Below are 19,655 nucleotides of genomic sequence, written 5' to 3'. Positions count from 1 at the left end.
AGCACCTTTTTACTTTCATTTTTAATGATTCTCAATGTTAATTCTTTTCCTCTTGGGAAATTTTATATGGGCTTCAAGTAAAGGATGAAACTGTGTATAGTAGCTTCTCTAAACAAAATAATTCTTTGGAAAAAAGTCCCTGCCACCATAAAATGAGAAATTCCATTGTGCCTTCCTAATTATGTCAAGAACAGGAACGTTAGAGATTCACTAGATACACCTGATCCCAAGGATGAAATGCCTACAGTTCAGATCCAGAGGCCATTCAAGGCAAGATTTCAGTTAATAAATACAGAGAAATCAGACAAGTGCAATATAATGGGAAAAGATTAAGACATCAGGATCTTCCCTTTTGAGAGTGTTATGAGAGAAACAGGACCATATAGCATAGATAGAGTCTGTTCCCCAGAGGAAGTCTTTTTCCCGTTTGGATAAGGGTCTCCATTTCCTCAAGGGGCTTGAGGAAAGTTCTTGCTTGCTAAAAAGGGAGACATTCTTATCTCTAGCAAGAGGAACTTGTGGCCCTTCCATTAACATAAGACATGTGCCTGTAGTCAAGTTCAGTGCTAGATTCCTCAACCCCTGACCTCAAGTCACATGCCCCTTGTCTCCCTCTTAATCCTCTGTGCCAGTGTGGAATATAAAAGGTGTAGTCTTTTTTTTTCAATTAAAGGCTACTGGCAGCCATCCTAATTCACCCTCAGATCATGTCCATCTCCTCCTTCACCCACATACCTCCTGACTCCATGCATCCTCTTTGGGACCTGAACCCCCAGCCAGAGCAGGTCTTCGGCAGGACAGGAACTCAAACAGGGCAGGTACCCAGAGGCAGGAGCTGATGCAAATATCATGGGAGTGGGTACTGCTTACTGGCTAGCTTCCCATGGCTTGCTCAACCCCACCTTAAAGAACCCAGAACCAAAAGCCTAGGGACAGCACCACCCACGATGGGATGGGCTCTCCCCATTGATCCCTAAATGAGAAAATGCCTTACAGCTGAATCTCAAGGAGGCCTTTCCTCAGCTGAAGCTCCTTCCTCTGATGACTCTAGCTTGTGTCAAGTTGACACACAACAGCCACTCGGTATAGAGCCATTGATCATATCCAACACCTTTCTACCCCACCCTTCTCTCTCTAGCACACTTTCTAGTCTCTAGAAATTTATACTTTCAGGTCACCTTAAATATGTTTTTAAAGATTTATTTTTTTATTATGTACACAGTGTTCAGTCTCCATGTATGCCTGCAGGCCAGAAGAGGGCACCAGATCTCATTACAGATGGTTGTGAGCCACCATGTGGTTGCTGGGAATTGAACTCAGGACCTCAGGAAGAGCAGTCAGTGCTCTGAACCTCTGAGCCATCTCTCCAGCCCCCCACCTTAAATACTTTTAAATATTTTTATTAATGGTAGTAGTAGTTGTTGTTGTTGTTGTTGTTGTTGTTTGTGTGTGTGTGTGTGTGTGTTGGGAACAAGTTTTGGGAGTTGGGTCTCTTTTCCATTGTGGGTGCTGGGGATCAAACTCATGTGGTCAGGCTTGAGAGCAAGTGCTTTTACCCACTGAGCCATCTTTCAGTCCCAACTTTTATTTTTTTAAAGTTTCCACATATGATAGCGAATGTGTGATACTTATTGCTCTGTGACTAGTTTATTTTGCTTAACGGTATGTCTTCCAGATCTACCCATCCATGTTGCTGCAAATAACAAACTTCCCTTCTTTATGGACAAATACTACTCCATTGTGTACATACACAGCTCATTGTCTTGGTCTCCTCATCTGGTAATGTGCATGGAGGTCGAGTCTGCATCTTCAGTGTTGTGAATAGAACAGGACTGCAATAAGCATGGATACAGGTTGTGTACACCGACTTCATTTCCTTTGTCCCTGTACCCAGAGTGGAATAGTTGTCTCCTGTGGCATTCTCTTGAATTTGGTGTTCTGTCCCAGAAGAGAAGCACTGGGATTGTTAGCAGATTTAAACAAAGACAGAAAATTTTACTTTCATACCAACAAGCTTTGGTGAGACTTTTTGTAACTCCTTAGAGATTTGCAGAAAGGTTCATGAACTTTGTGCCTTTCAAGTTTAGCCTTGCTTTAATTTGATGTACTGTGTAATCTAAATTGATTGGGTTTTATAGGGTAAGCCTTGGGGCAGAGACCAGGTTTGAACGTGTACTTAACAGCTTCTACTTTACTTTCAATTCTTGGAAAATAATAATTAATGGTTAGGCATTGGGTGTTTGGCACAAAACCCTGACTCTAAGTATAATTAACTTTAAGAGCTATTTTGGTATCTGTTGAAAGTGAGATGTGAATTCTTTACGGCTTCATAGAAGGAGTCAGAAATCTATCCTGTGCTTAAGACATGTGGAAATATATAATACGCAAATAGAATTACCTGATGAATGTGAACTCACTGTGATTTTAATGGAAGAGCAGTAGAGATTTTAGAATTAACTCCACAAAAGTCAGATTAAGGGTTTAGGGTCTCTGAATACTTAAAGTGTCCATGTTTATAGTCTTAAAAAGCAAAATCTCGAAATACATTAGATCTTAAAATGAATATCAGTAAATCTAGTAAATTCTATAATTTGTTTCATAATTTTCCTTGTGACTACTTCAACAGCAGTTTTTAATGCTCAGATGTTGAATAACTTCCAATAACTGTGTGTATATATGGATTACAGGCATGTGTGTATGCTTGCACTGAAGGCTGCCACAGGAACATCTTTAGTTTGCCTCTTGGATATTCTGTACCATCTTCAGAACTTAAAGTGTTGAGGGAAGTATGAGCATTTTGGCTCCAAGCAGGAACACATTGATTAGAAAAGGTAGCAACAGAAGAAACAACCCAGGCATTCTGTGCCCACCTCCAGAGAGATAGAGAGAAAGCTGTACACAGTGTCTCCTGCCTTGTAGACTGGGGCTCAGCTTTGATTTGAACTTAAGCATGAATGTTTGTCCAAGTATAATGGTCACCAAGTGGGAACTTGCAAGAGGTCTTGTGTGACATTCCTAATATCTTCACCTTTGCCATAGATTTAATCATTTACCCTCCCAGAGTTGAAATGCCTCTTTCTAATTTTTAAAGATGTTTCACTTGTCTAAATATGTGTTCTGTGTGTGCGCATAAAATAAGATGCCCTGTGAGAATGGAAGATGTGTTTGACTTTTTCCTGAGACACAGCACCATGTAGGCCACTGTATAGTAAAGGCTGAGTTTGAACTCTGTGAATGTGTGTGTGCGTGTGTGTGTGCTGCATTTATTGAGACACGGTTGTTCTATGTAACAGTTCTAGCTGCCCCAAAACTCACTCTGTAGACCAGGCTGGCCTTGAACTCACCGAGATCCACCTGCTTCTGCCTCCTGAGTGCTGGGATTAAAGGCATGCATCACTATACCCAGACTTTTTTAAAAACAGAAAAGAAAATAAGATCATCTTCAAAATTAAACTATCCAAATACAAAACTGAAGAATAAAACTTGGCAAAAATATTTTAAAGAAATGCAACAACTTCAGGTCAGAGTAAACTGATGTGAACGTTAAGGGTGTAATCTAAAGGAAATAGAAGCTTATTGGTTTGGGTGCCTTTTCTAACAGTACAACCTTCATGATACAGTTCAGCAGTGTTCATGAGGTTACAAAATATATACTTGGCCTTTTCTCTCATTGACATACAGTTTCTAAAACACTTGGAATCCCCAAGCCAGGAGGAATGTGTTATAGGCAGAAGTTTCTGTTCTGCTAACAACGCCCAAATAAACACACGGGGGCTTATATTAATTATAAATACTCAACCAATAGCTTAGGTTTATTACTAGCTAACTCTTACATTTAAATTAACCCATATTTCGTATCTACACCTTGCCACGTGGCCTGGTACCTTTTCTCAGTATGGCATGCCTATCTTGCTTCTCTCTGTCTCTGCTGGCAACTGTAGGGCCGGGGTCTGCCCTTGTTCCTGGGGCTCATCTTGAGGACAGTTTCTGGTCAGATGACTAAGCATCCTGTTTGTTCCTGTGCTCCCTCTGCCCTGCCTGGTGATTTGCTGTAGGGCATTGTTGACTCTATTGTTGGTATGGTAATTTCCCACCTGCCTAGGTGGAAGTCCTTGTGCAGCAGTTAGATATGGTAATTTCCCACCTGCCTGGGTGGAATTCCTTGGGCAGGAGTGAGGTATATAAGATTTTCCCCAAGGCTAAATAAACGGCATTCGGCATTCGGCTGATCTCCTTTCGAATGACCCAGGTCTCTTTGTGTGTTCTTTCAATCTCCAGGCCCATGTCCGACTCGCGTAAGGTACAGTGGCAGCGAACTGTACCGAGGGGGTAACACAGAATCGGGTGTTACAATTGGAGGCCCCACTGGGACCATCAACTACATGCAACTCCAGACTTCGCCCTTTCTCCTAGTGTCCTTACGCTGGTTCTTCCTCCTAACCTTATCCTGTTCAGCTATTGGCCAATCAGCTTCTTTAGTATACCAATCACAGTGACATATATTCACATAGTGTAAAGGAAATTCCACATTTCCCCTTTTTGTCTAATTAAAAAGGAAGGTTTTAACTTTAACATAGTAAAATTATAAACAACAAAAAAGTTATCAAGTAAGAATTAAAGTTACAATATCCAGGCCATTTTTAGTTGGCAAAATTAGAGAAAATATTTTATTATCTATTTCATCTTTTGACTCTAAAGTTTTAAACATAATTTACCTTTTATCATAACTAAGGAAAACTTTAACTATGACTATTTAGTCTTCATCTCTGTGGGGTCCCTCTGTAGATCCCACCAAAGAATTGAGCCAGCCCCCCACCAGCAAAGTGTGCTGCTTGCCACCCAGCCCCCGGTCCTGGAGACAATCAGATACAGCAGGGAGTCAAGTCAAGCAGGAACTTATTTATTTCCTTACAGCATGCAACTTATAAAGCAAAAATCCCACAACTCCCAGAAGAAGCAGAAGGGGAATTAGCCAATCACATCAGCCGTCACATCTGCATGAGCTACAGCTCCCACAGCTTCTAATGTGGATCACAAGTTATTGGCCACTCCGGCCCCCTATATGCTCATTCTCAATTCAGCCCACATATCTCCATCAAAGACCCCAGAAGGATGAGATGTTACCTAATGACAGGAACATCTGGCTGCCTAGAGAGTCACCCTAAGTTCTTCTGTAACATTGGAGCATCTGTCTTTGGCCTACAGGCCTAGAATATATGACAGACTTTTCAGAGAAGCAAGGAATTTGAAAGACTGACCTACCTTGTCCTGGCAAAGTTTCATAATCACTTTCTTTTATGTCCTGTTTGTCCAATTTGTCAGCAGTCAAGTCAAAGGTAGGTTCTTGCTCAGTGGTTAAAGCATACTCCATATTGAATTTCTTTGATGCCCATCATCTCCGAAGTAGATTGGTGTTTTCCAGAAGCAGATGTGTCTCACTGTCATAAAAAGTCTTATATTACTAAACATCTTAAGTGCCATAGTCTGTAAATCTCTGAAATGTTTGAAAATCACCTTTCTATCTAAAATATATCTCTCACCTTGAAAATATACCTTACATGACTACAAGTTTGATTGCAATAGGTGTCTAACTACTAACCTGCATTTCTCTATTATCCCAAATAGTTTGTAATAATAATTTTCAAGGACTAGAAATTTTCATTGCATTGTTAAATAAGCTGCATAGGTACAATACCTTAGACAAGTAGAAACATACATATAGTATAGTAAAAATAACTTTAAATTTTTATCAATAAGCCAAAATCTATACCAATGTAAAGTATTTAAGACTAGTAGTTTCTTTTTTAGTTTTAAAGTAGATTCAATAATCTACCTCTTTATCCTATCATTTCTATATCACTTTTTTTAGAATGAGATCCATGATGCTAATCTCCTTTCTTCAGATCTTTTCCTGACCATTTCCAATAACAACTTGTAACCAACCCCCTAAATTATGAAAAATGTCCATAAGCCATTGAATGATCAACAACAATCCACTCCATCTCTTGGAAATGTGGGTACTCTATATTGGGCACAATTTGTAGTCAAAAGTTTCTGCCTTGCCAGCAGATCCCAAATAAACATACTAAGGATTTTATTATAAATGTTGAACCAATGGTTCAGACTGATTACTAGCTCACTCTTTATTTAAATTTATATGTATATATACTTTGCCACATGGCTTGGTACCTTTTCTTTATAAAGCATGCCCATCTTGCTTCTCCCTGTCTCTGCTGGTGACTCCAAATACCCTTCTTCCTCCCAGCATTCTCTGTTTGGCTCCCCTCCTAACCTTGTCTTGTTCAGGTATTAGCCAGTCAGCTTCTTTATTAAAACAATCACGCCGGGCGGTGGTGGCGCCTTTAATCCCAGCACTCAGGAGGCAGAGGTAGGCGGATCTCTGTGAGTTCGAGGCCAGCCTGGTCTACAAGAGCTAGTTCCAGGACAGGCTCTAAAAAAGCTGCAGAGAAACCCTGTCTCGAAAAACCAAAAAAAGAAAAAAGAAAAAAAAGAAAAAAAAAAAAAACAATCACAGCTGCTTTCCATTCCAGATGAAAAGCCAGCCTCTGGTTGTGCTCCCCTGCACCCCCACACACACTTCAAGACAGGGTCTTAATATGTAACTCTGCTGTCCTGGAACTCTCTTTGTAGAAAAGGCTGGCTTCAAACTCGCAGAGATCCACCTGCCTATGCCTCCTCCCACATGCTGGGATTAAAGGCGTGTGCCACCAGCCCAACTCTGTATCCTTTGCTATATCTTATATTTAAAAATGGGTAATTGTAAATAAAATGTTCTCTTGAATTCCGTGAGCCACTCTGGAGGAGGGAATCTTGGGAATCTTAATTTTTAAACAATTGATCGGAAGTTGCAAACTGACATCTGAAATTGGAAGCGTTCTGATGGGGGTGAGCCCTTCCCTGTGGAACCCAACACTACTCCCAGGTAAACCAGGCCAGAACTGAGTGGAGTCAGAGCGTATGCTGCTGCTGTTCCCAAGGATCTACTGCGGAATCCATTGGTTGGGGTGTGTGCAGGGTGGCAGACCAGAACTGTTTGCACTGTGAGAATGTAAGTGGAGAAACTGAGTTTGGTTTTTTTCTATGTCCTTATACCTTACAGTTACTCTCCTGGGAGGAAAAAAAAAAAAATCTCACACTTGGTGAGGCTGAGAACATGTTTAACAGAGGGATATTACCTGTATTTTACTCGGAGTCCATTATACTTTTGGAGATACTGCCTGCTTGGGATGGGTCCAGACTGAGTGGGCATTTTCTAATCTTAATTTTGTCCTTCCTTTTAAAACATTCTTTTTAGATTTATTTACTTTATTATTTATGTGTATGAGTGTTTTGCCTATATGTATATATGTGTACCACTAAAGAGCTTAGTGAATTTGCTAATTCATGTAAGCAGAAGTCTGGGAAATATATGTGGGAACAGATTTTAGCGGTGTCAGATAATGGAAGGAACATAAAACTGGGTCAAACTGAGTTTATTGATATGGGCCACTGAGTGGAGATTCTAGGTTCAGGACCGAAGTTCACAGAGTTGAAAAAGGTGTCAAAAGTCTGTTTAAATGGTTGGCTGAAGCATTTGTCAAAGGCTGGTCTACTGAAAAGGAACTGGAGATGCCTGATATCCCTTGGCTATTGATGAAGGGATTTAAGGTTCAGAGAGTTGCAGTGGTAGAGTGGACACTGTCTTACTTAAGGTTTCCTGAGACAGGGTTTCTCTGTGGCTTTGGAGCCTGTCCTGGAGCTCGCTCTTATAAACCAGGCTGGCCTCGAACTCACAGAGATCCACCTGCCTGTTTCCCTAGTGCTAGGATTAAAGGCGTGCACCACTTCCTGGCATTGGTTAAGTGCTGTGAAGAGATGCTATGACCGTGACAACTCTTATAAAAAAAATTAATTAGGGTTAGTTTACAGTTCAGAGGTTTAGTCCATTCTTGTCATAGCAGGTGGCACGGTGGCTTTCAGGCAGATATGATGCTGAAGAAGGAGCTGAGAGTTCTACATCTTGATCTGCAGGCAGCAGAAAGAAACTGTAAGCCACACTGAACATAGTTTGAGAATAGCTTGAGTTTCGCTCTCAAAGCCCATCCCCCACAGGGACACCCGTCCTCCATCAAGGCCTTACCTACTCCAACAAAGCCGCTCGTCCTGATAGTGCCACTCTCTATAGGGACCATTTTCTCTCCGGGCACCACAGGCACCTGTGAAAACCTAATCTTCCACAATGAGACGGCCCAGAAGACCTGCTCTTCACTAGTGCTAGGCCACAAAATGGTTAGAGGAGCACCAACATATTTGAGAAGCGTTGGCTTCATTGTCCCTTTCCTTCTGCACACCTTGGGCTGGAGATGCTGCTGCCCAGATGGGTGATTAAATGCAATCGGTTTAATTGGGCCCCCGAAGTAGCAGGGGCCAGATCGTGGCACTGAATCGCCAAAGGCAAGATGATCTTACTTATTGTAGTAGGCAGCACAGGCAAAGTGATTTTTATAGTGGCATGACTCACGGACCTTTGTTACTGGCTAATCAGTCATGATGCTTCCAGGCCTGAAATAGAAATATAAAATATTTTAAAAAGTGGCTCTGGAAGTTCTTCTGATGAGTTCAGCACATATCATTTGGGGAAAGGGTATGAAGCATTGCTCTGACTGCATTCAGGTTTAAAGTGCCACTTCAAGATGACAGGGATGATTCTGAACGTTCCCTTTAGACCTCATTTATTCTCCTGACTCTGCCTTTCCAACATTTCTGTCTTAGACAAGTTACTTCACCCTTCTGAGTCTTTCTCATTCCTAAAGGAGCCCTACATTCTCCTTTGTAAGTGTATCTCAAACACTGAGGTAGCTTACACAGTCTGTGGGCAACTTAGGCCTTCTCTACTCACACTGAGGGGAAATGTACCCACAGGGCAATCTCACAGGTATTTCAGGTTTAATTTGTTTGTGACCCATTCTAGGGAGTTAATAACTTTGGGCATGTTATTAAACTTATTTCCTACATGTGTATTAATAAACAAAAGTGTTAGTACTCAGACACATATCTTCTAAATCAGAATATGTATGAATGTCCATGTTTACACCTTACAGATTTCCCCGTTGTGCCCAGAGTATGGACCCCTCCCCCCACAAAAACCACCAAGAGACCAGATCTGATGCAAAAGCAAAGAGTCTTTTTAATTAGGAGTTAATTCATCCAACACACAGCAAGAGGAACAGGAGAGACCCTGAGCCAGCAGTGGGGCAGGGTATATATTGGGGGTAGAGCAAGGGGGGCATCTGGGAGTCTGCTAGTTGCTTAGTCTCAGGGTTGGTGTACCTCCAGGCTAGGGGAATGTGTCCAGAGTTGATTGGTCAGCTACAGCCACAGAAAGGTTACTACACTTGGAGGCCATGGGGGGTGGGGGTGTCACTGCATTCCACCATTATCAGTAAAGCATGGCCAGAGCCTGCCAGATAACTTCTGATTGGTTCTTACCATAAGGAGGGTATTCCTGGTAATTAGGACAAGGTCTGGCAAGGTGAGGGGCTCCTCACAACCTGCTGAGTCAGGAGCCTAAGGGCCTACATCTTGCTGGGTCTTTTCTGCTGCCTAGGCTGCCAAAGGCAGTGTGTGTGTGTGTGTGTGTGTGTGTGTGTGTGTGTGTATAGGGGGAGGGGTCGAGCCCTTCACCACTCCCCACTTACAATGATTTAACGTGGGATTTTTCTGCTTTACAAAGGTGTAACGGTCATAAACATTCAACAGAAACCGGGCTTCCAGTTTTCTCAGGCTAGATGTGGGAATGTGGTACTGTCTCACAATACTGGGAAGTGGTCGGGAGCCCTAGCTCTTCGTAAGCCACACAATCTCAAGGACAAGCAGCCAGTATTCTAAGCTGCAACACTGGGAAGCTTAATCACATTGAATACATTTTTTGACACGGTATTTTCAAACTATTAAGAGTTTCCTGGGACATAGCCCATTGTACATCGAGGAATGCTTGTATCATCTAGGTTGTCATGTGTGTGAAAAAGAATTTGGGTCTTCCCCACCCCCCACGCCAGGGCTAGGAATTTGACCCTTATCCCAACAATAATCTGCAAAAATAAGGAGTTCTTCAAGTTCAAGCAGGACTTAAAGACCAAGGTCTGTGTAGAAACAGGTCCTCCAGGTCTTTTGCCCTCAGGGCTACACTTCAGTTTTATTCTGGGGGAAGGGGGAGTAAGTAGAACCAAAGGGAAAAGAGCACTTTCTCCTTTAGCCTAACTAGGACTGTCTGCTTCACTAGATTTTAGCTAGACTCATCTTTGCTTTGTATGCAGTAGGTCTTTACCTTGGCACCTGTCCTCACTTAGGCCTGACTAGCCCAGGTTAGCAGGAATCTTGCTAAGTAAGTTGAGGAGAATCCCCAACCCTCAGCAGCTGATCAAATTCTTTATCCCCCCCTCAGCTTTGTGTTTAAGTCCTTAGCTTCCTTGAGTAAGAATCCTATCATGTCCATTTAGCCAAACAACAAAAAGCTGGGCAAGGTGGTACACACCAGAGAAGAGAGGCAGGCAGATCTCTGTGAGTTTGAGGTCAGCCTGGTCTATATAGTGAGTTCCAGGACAGCCAGGGCTATGTAGAGAGACCCTGTCTCTAATCCACCCAACCACCCAGAAAAACTTCCTATCTTTTCTAAGTAATTCTTGGAAATTTTCTATCCACCAATACTCTCCTTCCCAGAGCCTGCCAATGCCTACCTGGCCTTATTGTGTTCAGATTTAAGATGGATTGCTTCACCCACTACAAGACAATTCTGTGATAGTCTCTCAGAATAAAGCATACCTATTGTTGTTCTTCTTTTTTCTTAAAGACTTAGTAGCTGGATAGCTGCGCGTAGCTGCGCGGAGTCCTGAGGAACACGTGTGACCAGGGCGGCGGGTGAACAGGCAGTGCAGCGGCGGGTTAATGGCACAGACACAAAAATAGACATAAAGCTTTATTGAGAGAGAGAGAGAGAGAGAGAGAGAGAGAGAGAGAGAGAGAGAGAGAGAGAGAGAGAGGGAGAGAGAGGGAGGGAGCAAGAGAGAGAGAGGGAGAGAGAGAGAGAGAGGGCACGTGTGCACACGCAAAAGGGAGCAGTGAGAAGAGAGAGAGGGAAGAGATTGAGGATGACTCCAAGAGACCAGAGGTCGCTGGGAGTGGGCGTGGAAAGGGGCGGGGACCAAAAGAATAACAGCGGGGACCAAAAGAATAACATTCCCGGGTATTTCTTACAATAAAAAGCAAAAAATTAGACATCACAGTTTGAAGGAATTGGGGCGGCGAATTCTCAAGACTGCTTCCGGCTGATTGTGGGCGTCGTCTTTGGGGGGGGAACCCGAGAGAAGGCTGGGTGCCGGTCACATCCTGGCATAGCTGGTCTCTTTGCTTCTGACTGGTGTCTGTGGCATGGAAATGTCTGGTGTCTCTAAGGTATTGGCAGAACAAAGAACAAAGTTAAATGAAGGAAAAAAAATTTTTTTGGACCAGGGAATTGAGTGGGTATCTGACCTGTTTACGATGGATTTCTTAATTTGACTCCCTGGAACTCACAAGAACTCCTTGGGTTTGTGAAAACAGAAGTTTTAAGAGATAAATTTGTTTTGAAATTTGTTTGGTGAGGTGACCTGGTAAAACCTCAACCTGGTAAAACCTCTCAGCTGTCAAACTGTCAGAGATCTTTGAGAAGGATAAGATTTTACTTGAGTTACCGATTAAAAATGAAAGAGAACTTACTTGGTTGGCACCCAGAGCTACTCTTTTTAGGTCCTCCATGGTCGCTGAAGGTTGTGCTTGACCTTTTTTATTTAGCGCAGTCCTGCCAGGTTCCAGAAGACTCTGTGGGCTAAGAAATCTGTAGGAAGACAGGCCTACCTTGACTTGAGCAGCTAGGCTGTCAATTCCAGTGATTCTGTCCACGTCTGGAGGTCTTTGGATGAAAGGCAGTTTTGCCTAATGGTCAGCGCTTGGCAGTTGAAGCAAACTGCAGGACGTTGTTTCGTGCGCCGCATCTGTCTTCTTTGGAGGGAGCAGAGAGCTGCTGCTAGGAGCCAACCTGTCTCTTTTTGCTATAAAAAGTTTTTAATAATTAAATATTTAAATATCACATTCCCCAGATCTCTGAACAGTTGAGGGCTGGATTAAATATATAGCTGCAGTATACTGGCTCTTAACAGGTAAGATCCAGACTTGTAAAAAGGCAGAAAGAAACTGCTGGCAATGGAAGGTTAATGTCAGAATTGACAATGGTAGAGAACAGCTTAAGGCATTTTTTGTAAGAGACTTAAAAGTACATACCAGTTTAAAATATGAGATTTAGGATTTTGTAATCTGAAATGAGATGTAATGAACAATTATTATACATAGAGTGAACAGGAATTGAGCAACGTGGATGACTCTGATGGGCCTTATCAGAAACATACCATTTGCACAAAACACATGTAGCAGAGTTAACAGGAGAATTTTAGTGAAGACCTGGTGAAGAGGCAGGGTGAAATTGGGAGAGCTTGGTCACCTGACCTGGCCCTCAGCCAAGATGGCGACGAGTCACCAGATCCACCTGGCCCTCAGCCAAGATGGCGGCAGCCACGTGTTGCGGGAAAAAAGTTACAATTTTTGAGCTGTAAGGACTTTAAGTTTACTGCTTGGCTCCCATAGCTAGACCGTGAACACGCCCGCAAAAAAAAACCGTAGCACTTCAAACCTGAAGGACCGTTCCTGGCAGGTGAAATGCATGCAGATGGAACGAACATTCAGGCGCGTGACCCAGCGTCCCGGTGACACGCGCGGAATGTTATGCTTGGCTGGCTGAACCCCAAGTGTACGAGGACCGTTCCTCCGACAGGAGAGGTGCAGCAAGACCAAGCCTCCGTCCTGGACGGGAGATCACACCGTAGTGATCACGTGGAGAGTCAGAAGCAGGGAAGGAAGAAAAGAAAAGAAAAGAGAGCCGGAGCCCCGGGCCCCGGGTGCGAGCGGAGTGAGAGGCTTTCTTGCCGTCTCAATCACGGTCAGAGCTGGGAACGCAAGCCGGATTGAAGGCTGGAGAAGGGGTTTAGAGAAGTCCCCCCCCGACCCTAGGAATAGCCCACGGGCCGCCGAGCGCTCAATGGAGACCAGTGGGTAGACCAGGGTCGTTTGACCAGCTGGAAGGGAACTAACTCACGGTTGAAGCCGGTGTTGGATGAAGAGCCGCGCACAGGCAGGTGTTGAGATGTGAAGCGGGTGGCTTAGTCCAAGGGCCTCCGGTCCTCAGGTCTCAGGTCTCCAGTTCTTCAGCCGGTCCGGCACGGTCCGGGGGAACCAGGCTGGCGCCAAGCCTGGAGCCCCAGTCCCGAAATCCGGGGACACAGCCGTCGGGTTTCGGCACCAATGTTGTTCTTCTTTTTTCTTAAAGACTTAGTAGCTGGATAGCTGCGCGTAGCTGCGCGGAGTCCTGAGGAACACGTGTGACCAGGGCGGCGGGTGAACAGGCAGTGCAGCGGCGGGTTAATGGCACAGACACAAAAATAGACATAAAGCAGCCAGGAGCCACGGGTACTTCTCACTGTATCGGGAAGGCTCATCTCATTTCTCTTGGATACCGGAGCTACGTATTCGGTTCTGAGGGAATTTTGGGGGCCAACCTCTCCTTCAAATTCCCCTATTGTCGGGGTAGGGGGACAGCCCTATTTGCCCCAGCGGACTCTGCCACTCAATTGCGTGTTTAGAGGTATTTTTCTCACTCATTCGTTTTTAGTCATGCCAACCTGCCCCGTGCCTTTAATGGGAAGAGATCTTTTAGCTAAACTGGGAGCCTCCATTTCTTTTGCCCCCCCCCACTCGCTTTGTTCCAGACTCGCCAACGACACAGTTACTGCTGCTCCTGGCTCCCCAGCCTTCTGACACTAATGCCTCTCTTCCTCTTCCAGCCTCCCTGGTGGATCCTCTGGTATGGGACACTCAAAATCCTGCTGTTGCTAAACACCATTCCCCTGTGGTCATTCAATTACAGGACCCCACCAGATACATTACTCAAGCTCAGTACCCTCTCTCTTCCCAGAGCCGCAGAGGACTTAAACCGATTATCTCTGACCTTTTGAGGAAAAGACTGCTCCGCACCACCTCCTCCCCCTTCAACACCCCTATACTGGCTATTAAAAAACCTAACGGGACTTATCGCTTGGTCCAGGATCTCCGGCTTATTAACTCAGCTGTTGTTCCCCTTCACCCAGTGGTTGCTAATCCCTTTACACTTTTATCCAATATTCCTCCAGGAACCTCTCACTTTTCAGTTCTAGACCTTAAGGATGCCTTTTTCTCCATTCCCCTTAGCCCTCAATCTCAAAACATCTTTGCCTTCACCTGGACTGACCCGGACACTAATTTCTCCACACAGCTCACCTGGACCGTCCTTCCCCAGGGATTCCGGGACAGCCCACACCTCTTTGGCCAGGCTTTGGCCTCTGATCTGCTTTCACTGTCTCTCCATAAATCAAAAATAATTCAATATGTAGATGATATTCTCCTATGCAGCCCGTCTTTGGAGATCAGCAAGACGGACACTGCCGCCCTATTAAACTTCCTATCCAAAAGGGGCTATAGAGTCTCATCCTCTAAGGCCCAGCTGTCCACTACTGAGGTAACGTATTTGGGTTTGACCATAACCCCAACACAAAAGGCTATTACTCTAGACAGAAAAAAACTAATCCAATCCCTTACAGTTCCTTTGACCAAAGAGGAGGTCTTATCGTTCCTGGGAGTGGCCAATTTCCTGCGTTCCTGGATCCCTTCCTTTTCCCTTTTAGCTCGTCCTCTGTACGAAGCAGCTCTGGGCTCCCTGCGTGAGCCCTTACCCCATTCAATCATAAAGCCCTTCCAGAGGCTCCAACGGGCTCTCATTCAAGCCCCAGCTCTTCATCTTCCGGATTTAACTCGTCCCTTTTCTCTTTATGTAGCAGAGAAGGAGGGATACGCTCTCGGGGTCTTAGGACATCAACTGGGACCTTCTTTTGCGCCTGTAGCATACCTGTCAAAGAAGATGGACCTCACCACTCGGGGCTGGGCACCCTGCATACGTGCGCTGGCAGCTGCTGAGCTTCTGATTCGTGAGTCAAAAAAACTGACCTTTGGAGCGCATACCACAGTCTTCTCTCACCATAACTTGTCCAATCTCCTAACTTACAAAGGCTTACAAACCCTACCCCCTTCTCGAGTTCTTTCCCTACAGGTAGCGCTGGTGGAAGATGCCAGTCTCACGTTTCAATGCTGCCCACCTCTTAATATTTCAAACCTTCTACCTCGACCTAAGGTTGATGACCCCCCATCCCACTCCTGCATTGAAATCCTAGAGGATCTACTACCTCACCCCTCACATATACAGGAGGGCAAACTGTCCCAGGCCACTTATACCTGGTACACAGATGGCAGCTCCTTTTTATGTGATGGGACTCGTAAAGCGGGTTATGCTATAGTATCAGATACAGAGATAATTGAGGCAAAGGCACTCCCTGCTCATACTACCAACCAGCAGGCTGAACTAATAGCTCTCACCCGTGCCTTTCAGCTAGCGGAAGGACAAATTTTAAATGTTTACACAGACTCTAAGTATGCATTTCATATCCTCTTATCCCACGCAGCTATCTGGAAGGAGCGTGGGCTTCTTACGACAAAAGGTGGATCCATAACTAATTCTGATCATATCATGGACTTATTAAAAGCCTCTCATCTCCCTAAAGCTATAGGAATTATTCACTGCCGGTCTCATCAGTCCGACAGTTCTACTGTTTCCAAGGGAAACAATCGGGCTGACAGGGCAGCTAAGACAGCAGCACTCCAGAGCCCGGATCTACCTCAGTCTCCCCAGGGAGTCCTTACAGTACAGCCCACATTCCCGCAGACACCCGACACCCAGCAGATCCTGTCCTACCTACACAGGCTCTTTCACCCTAATAATAAGGCCCTGCTCCACTTTGTTAAGGCTCATCTCCAACCTACTCCTGAGGATATAAGATTTCTAAAGGCCATGACTGCCTCCTGTCAGATCTGTCAAAAGTCAGATCCTAAGACTAAATACCGTAGCTTCCCTTTTCCTACCCATCAGGCTAGGGGCTCTCTTCCAGGGACTGACTGGCAGCTAGACTTTACTCATATGCCTACAGTCAAAAGAGTTAAATATCTTCTGGTTTTGGTGGATACAATGTCCGGGTGGGTTGAAGCCTTCCCCACTGTTATTCTTTTGGTCCCCGCTGTTATTCTTTTGGTCCCCGCCCCTTTCCACGCCCACTCCCAGCGACCTCTGGTCTCTTGGAGTCATCCTCAATCTCTTCCCTCTCTCTCTTCTCACTGCTCCCTTTTGCGTGTGCACACGTGCCCTCTCTCTCTCTCTCTCCCTCTCTCTCTCTTGCTCCCTCCCTCTCTCTCCCTCTCTCTCTCTCTCTCTCTCTCTCTCTCTCTCTCTCTCTCTCTCTCTCTCTCTCTCAATAAAGCTTTATGTCTATTTTTGTGTCTGTGCCATTAACCCGCCGCTGCACTGCCTGTTCACCCGCCGCCCTGGTCACACGTGTTCCTCAGGACTCCGCGCAGCTACGCGCAGCTATCCAGCTACTAAGTCTTTAAGAAAAAAGAAGAACAACACCTATTTTATAAACTAGTATCAAAATATTTTTTTTCCTTTAAGAATCTTAATAAATCCAGTTCAGGTTGCCACAGAGAAGCATTTTTTAAAATCCAAAGACTTAAGTGGCAGTCAGCTGGAAAGGACATTCTGTGGCTAAGCAAAGGCTTCTTACTGCTTAGCACCTTCCATTCTTAGCCCCACCCTTAGCAATAAAACCCCAGGGTGTCCTTGACCTGTATAAGCACCTCCCCCACCCTCCCCACACCACGGCAGCGCGGCGAAGTTTGTGTAAGGAGACCCTTGCGCTCCCCCTAGCGGTGAGAATGCATACCCGCACCAACGGCCTGTGCCGTCTCCTTCGTGCTGTTTTGCAGTCCGGAAAGCAAGAGTTTCGTTTTCTGTTTTCCTTTTCATTTTCTGTCAGCAGAGAATTAGAATTGTCTGCACCTTCAAGCAGCTATTTTCTCAGTTCTTGCTTAGATGGGCAGTTCAGCCCGTTTTAAAACATCTTTTGAGGTTATACCCAGGGAGCCAGAGAACTCCTGCAGGACATTCCGTCAAGTTAAAAAACAAAAACAAAAAAACCAAATGGTTCTCTAAGCGCTCTGCGCACCACCTGCAGAAAATAGCTTGCTGTGTTTGTTTTAATTGAAGATTTCTGGCCCCTGCCCCAGAACTATCTAAGTGAAAAGCCCTTGGGGATGATGTATTTCTTACACAGATTAAGGTTTGAGAACAATTTGAAGATATTCCAATCCGTGCCTCATTTAAAATCGTGCAGGACAATGCTGTGATCAAACTCATTCGATAGGATTTTATCCACAACAAGCCCAGTACCCCTGCCACTCTTTCTCCCTAAACAAAGATCTTTTTCCCTGACCATACACCTAACAAACATCACTCTGTATTAAAAACTTTGACTCTAGATTCTTGAATGTGCTTCAAATACCTACCTCCTGTAAGGTATTTTGTTCTGTCCAGATAGAGGTGTGTTATTTGCACCTACTACTCTGAAGGTGGGTTGATCTAATGTTAGTCTCTTACTGATTCCAAGACACCGAAGGGAATCGTTCCTTTTTAAAAAAGATTTACTTTTATTTTATTTTACTTGTATGAGTGTTTTACCTGCATGTATATGTCTGTGCACCATATGTGTGCAGTGTGCTCAGAGGTCAGAGTGTCAGGTCCTCTGGAACTGGAGTAGCTACGGTGCGGGTGCTGGGAATAGAAACCAAGGTCTTCTGGAAGATCAGCTGCTGCTCAAACCCACTGAGCCGTGTCTCCAGCCCTAATAGTCCCTTCTTAAAATCTGAACCAATTGTCCACAAACACCACCTAAGTGGAATTTCTCTTTGGAAGTATTGTTTAAATGGTTCATTTGTAGAATCCATTCCCAAATCTTCTGGTTTGGTAGATTTGATTGGAGTGAGAAGCCTATATTTTATCAAGTATCCCAATTTGATGGTTCTAATACAGGTAACTAGGAGGTTTTTTTTACTGGTCTTTGTTTTGCTGAGGTAGGGTTTTACGAGCCCAGCCTGGCCTTAAACTCAAGGATGACCTTGAATTCTTCTCCTCTTACTTCTACTTCATAAGTGCTAGAATTACCCAGCCAAACCACCACACCCAATTTTTATGTGGTGGTGGGGATGGGATACAGGGCTTGGTGCATGCCAGGCAAATGTTCTACCAAATAAGCTCCATTCCAAATCTCTTAGATAGCATTCCAACAAATACCATCTCATATGCCAGACTTTCCCAATAAATACAATATTTCCAGAATGCTTTACAACCAAGTCCCTCAGGAACTTAGAAATTAGAAGTCTTTGCTGTTGGTCTGAAGAGAGAGAGTCAGAGTGGGATAAAAGTGGCAAGTGACCATAATTTCACACCTTCCTCTTGCGATTGTTGATAGAGGATGTTTGCTCTTTACACATCAGTCCAAACTGGACCTTCAGTTATGGCTCAAGGCAATTTTAAAAAGCCACTCTAAGTTGTTTGGAGCTAATATATAGGAAGGAACCCATTGGATATTCTTGACTAGGAGAAATTAAGATTGATATTTCTGCTTTACCAGAATGGTCAGCTGATGTGGGAGAGTCTTCTGTTTGTGTTGATTTCATTAATAAAGAAACTGCCTTGGCCCATTTAATGGGCCAGCCCTTAGGTGGGTGGAGTAGACAGAACAGGAAGAAGGAAGTGAGGTAGATGGCTCAGTCAGATGCCACGCCTCTCCTAAGTGAGATAAATCGCCATGCCTCACCTCTCTGAGACAGACTGCCGTACCTTTCCTCAGGGAGCCAGATGCAATGAAGCCAGCCGCCAGGTCAGACATGCTGAATCTTTCCCGGTAAGACACTGCTCGTGATGTTAAACAGATTATTAGATATGGGTTAGTCAAGATGTGAGTAAGAGGCTGAAATTAATGGGCCAGGCAGTGTTTAAGAAAATACAGTTTCCGTGTAATTATTTCGGATAAAGCTAGACGGTGGCTGGGAGCCGGGCGGCTGGAAGCCAGCCCACGGCTCCTCACTACAGTCAGCCACCTGAATTGATTACCTAAAGCCCACCACTGTAACTATAGAGCACCAGGAACATTGCTGTAACAACTGGCTAAGTATTTGGAGGAGGGGGGGAAGGAATAATTAAATTTTCATGTGGGAGTTATTTATGTGTTAGTATTTTAAATTAAATTTTATACACTCTTTCCAAAATAAAAGGCTAACTCCACAATAATGAGGGTACCCCTCCATCTGTAACAGACCTGGAAGAGATTCTGCTAGGGATGGATGTGAAGGACGAGCCACTGGCCTGAGCGTGTGTCTCCCTCTCTGACCTGCTCTCTGGGCTACTCTCTCCCTTAGTTTATCTTAAATCACAGATGTGACCAAAAACTGTCCCCCAAGCAACAGTGATGTCTGTGACCCTGACAAATCTCGGCACAACTGGTCCCAATATAATCAGCCAGACCACAGTGTCCCTAGGATTACCAGCTGTATAAATTCCCTTGACTTTGGCCCTTCTCTCTATATAGCCACAA

This window comes from Arvicola amphibius, chromosome 2 (genome assembly GCF_903992535.2).
Source record: "Arvicola amphibius chromosome 2, mArvAmp1.2, whole genome shotgun sequence".
Classification (NCBI taxonomy): domain Eukaryota; kingdom Metazoa; phylum Chordata; class Mammalia; order Rodentia; family Cricetidae; genus Arvicola; species Arvicola amphibius.
Note: the sequence above shows the minus strand (reverse complement) of the source record.